This window comes from Lepisosteus oculatus, chromosome 16 (assembly GCF_040954835.1).
Source record: "Lepisosteus oculatus isolate fLepOcu1 chromosome 16, fLepOcu1.hap2, whole genome shotgun sequence".
Lineage (NCBI taxonomy): Eukaryota > Metazoa > Chordata > Actinopteri > Semionotiformes > Lepisosteidae > Lepisosteus > Lepisosteus oculatus.
In genome coordinates, this window is record NC_090711.1 from 1,342,096 (window position 1) to 1,345,471 (window position 3,376).

General features: G+C 46.1%; 1 long non-coding RNA gene across 1 annotated transcript; it reads left to right on the forward strand.

Annotated features, from left to right (window-relative positions):
* Positions 1–1,388: 1,388 nt before the first annotated feature.
* LOC138223320 (uncharacterized) lies at positions 1,389–2,616 on the forward strand. Its single transcript, XR_011181747.1, has 2 exons — positions 1,389–1,591; positions 1,682–2,616. It is a non-coding gene; the product is annotated as an uncharacterized lncRNA (long non-coding RNA).
* The last annotated feature ends 760 nt before the right edge of the window (positions 2,617–3,376 follow it).

Sequence of the window (3,376 nt, forward strand, 5' to 3'; positions counted from 1 at the left end):
CTCTCTGCACAGCGCAAGTTGTTAAGCAATGGGTTCCTAAGACAGCTGGTGCAATTAATATTTAAATCAAATCCTACTGCTTTTGGTCCAGTAACTGTGCGTCTGTTGGCACGGTGCCGATCACACACACACAAGGAATACTGTATGTATCCCGGACACGTATCAATATCCCAGAGAGTGAAGAGATAAATTCACTTCTGCCGTTGTGCTGGTTAGTTAGAACACAGTGCACAGGCCAGGAGTCGTGGATTCCACTATGCACCTAGTCTTGCTCTTCCCTAAGTTAGTAAAGCTGACTAATCATTCACCTACCTGATCACCGTTGATGTTAACCTGGTGATGGACACCAGATACCTACAGTATAAAACCTGCAAGATCCTGTTTCCATCAAGCCCACTTAAAGGCTGGAGATGCCTTGAAGGACCAGGTTGAGTAGCCTGGCAGCTTCTGTCTTATTCTGTACGAGCGGGGTGGCACCACACCAGTCTGACACTGTACACGCTGTATGGTATGTTATCAGTTCTTGTCTGAGACAGACCTATGGTGTTCAATTCTCTGTTCTGCATCGTTTTCCACAAGTGCAGTGCATGCTATGGGGCTGATTTCCACACAATATAACACTGAGGAGGGTAAAAGGGGTCCTACACCAGCAGGACGAGTGCTTTGGTGACAGAGTATTTTTTGTGCGCATTTGTAATGTATAGAACAACTGTTGGGTTTGATATATACAGTATATATACATCAGACAGGGCAAAACACAACAAAATGAGAAGAAAAACAGCGCTCATGAATCTCATTATTTTCACCTTTCCATTTTCTATATTGCTGTTGGTTTGCTATTAACTTGTTGTTTTTCCAGTCGGTGTTTTGACACAGAAAATCTAAACCCTTTGGGTAGTAATTACACTAGTGAAGCTGGGGTATTGGTCTTACAGACGCAAAGCCTGTGGGAAGGATTGTAGAGTCGTAATAAAGATTTCCTACAGCTAATTAATTTTTAACAACAAGTGACGAGTTTCTGCAACCCCAATGCTGGACTCTTCTGTTGAAGCTCATATAATTGTGGTTCACGGAACTTTAACGTTGCCTAACTTTTCCATTTATCACTTCTAACTGTTCCCTGACAAAATAACGATTAGCATAAACATCAGGCAACTGAGCTTGTTAATATTTGTCTTAAAAACATCAAAGACAACATGGATTAAAAAAAACGTAAGGGTAAATTGTCGCATTAATTATGCTTTAATGGAGAGGCTCTTGTGTGCCTCTAGCCCTCTGCGTTTATTACTGACAAAGTTAACCTTGTACATTTTCTCCGGCGATTTTCTAGAGAAAATGTACATTTCTGCGCCCTGTTCTGTTCCAGCTGTTGGCAGCTCATGCATGCCTCCTCCTGACACGCTGCCTGGGGTCCTGAGCTGCTGGGTGCACGCGCGTCGCGAGCTGTTTGACGATCACACAGGTGCTCCAGTGAGCTCTCCCGCAGCGTGGCTGTACGGCAGCCGCCCGTGCCTTCTCATCAAGAAGAGAGCTGTCTTCATGTGGTGTGGTGGAACAGACTGTACAAATCAAGTGGTGGACAAAAGAAAAGGTAGAGGCTGACCCTACATGTGACAGACAGGTAAGGACCAGTATTTTGCCAGCGTGTGGCGTTGACGTGAGCTCGATGTGGACTCCGCAGGCCTGACGGGCCCGGCTCCTGCCCCAGCCTGGAGTGGCAGCCGATCCGGATCCCAGCGCAGGACGCAATCGGCAGCCCCTCCTCTCCTCTCCCACACCGGTGCACGGCGTTCCTCCTGCGCATCATTTCACCAGCGGGAACAGCCCCAGCCCGGTCTGCACGCCTGGCACGTCTCCCGGGATGACAGGCAGCGGCTGGGCGTTCTGCCTGGTGTTCAATTAACGCGACGCGTCCAGCTCCGCGCTGGCGGGACTGCGCCGGGACACGGGGCTGTGTTTGTTTCAGACATGAAAATCGGAGAGATAAACGCTTGTTTTAGAGCGGCAATCCTGGTTATGAAGAAGAACGAGTCCCTCTCCTCTTCTTGTGTCAATCTACCGGACACGTTTTGTGCTGTACGACAGTTAGACTGGGGCTCCATGCACTAGCACCGCGTGTGTTCATGACAGGAGGCTGAGTCACTGCTGTGTAGGCTCTATGAATGAGAAAGAATGGGTATGTCTTATGGATTTTCTATCGACAACTACTGTGAAGCTCAGCGAGCAAAGAAGTCATTAATATCATGTCTGGTAATTCAAACAACATCTGAAGTCTTCAGTGACTCATGATTGATAGCAAGTGCTCATCTTGCAGTGATCATCACTGGGCATTTGTGCAGTTAACAGGTTTTCTTTATTCTACAAAACATTCATACTTGAATGTTATATACAGTAGCTTTAAGTGATGATTTTGTAATGCAACAAGATCCTATATCTCTGTTGTTTTTACGTTACTTTACAACTGGAAATGCACTGCAGCAGTAGTCTTACATTTTATCTGTACATCATTTACTTCCTAAAACAAACCCTTTGGTGTCTAAATGCAGCTATTGACCACGTGTCTCAGACATTCTCCAAGTGAGAGTGACTGAAGGAATAAAATAAATAAATACCCCACATGTATTCTCCCATTTTAAGTGTTGCCTGATTTCCAATCTTAAAGAGAGCAAGCTGCAAGAGAAGCCGGGGGAAGAGGAAAGAAAAACCTACCAGTTTCTGTCTGCTCATTATCTGGTGGGTCCTCAAATAAACCAACATAATTAATCGTGATGGTGCATGCACATCGCTTAAATCCCATAATGAGCATCGAGCTTCAGTTCTGTTATCAACCACAGAAGAGTGGTGTTGTAACACACTGGGAAAAGCAATGAGAAAGACACACAGAGTGAGAGAAGACCATCGGAGGGGCTATGAGTTAGAGAAGGCCATGTGTCATGCAGGTAGACAATGGTGCTCCCTTGCGTTTCACCCTCTGCAAACTCTACAGGAATGACATTGTCACATGCAAAGCAAAACAGGTTTGAACGGCAACCCTAATGTGTTAGCGCTGGGGTACCACGGTAGAAGAAGAGGAAAGTCCCAAAAAGACATTCTGCAGCAGAGACTCAACAGCACCTCATGCTGTAAAAGGCTGATGTAAAAGCACCAGACTCACAGTGTAAAAGACAGAGAGTACTGTAGTAATCTCTCATGACCTGCTTTTCTTTTTCTTTGTTGGCAATTTTAGCTCCAGATTGCTGTAGGCCAGGGGTTCAGGGAGAGTACAGTCTCCTGCCTTTCGGTCTCCTAAAGTACAAACTCCACACCTCCAGCCTGTCCTTTCTGCATGAGCCTGTCTGCCGAGGAGATTACAGGTGTTGCCCTGTCTACTCTAGAG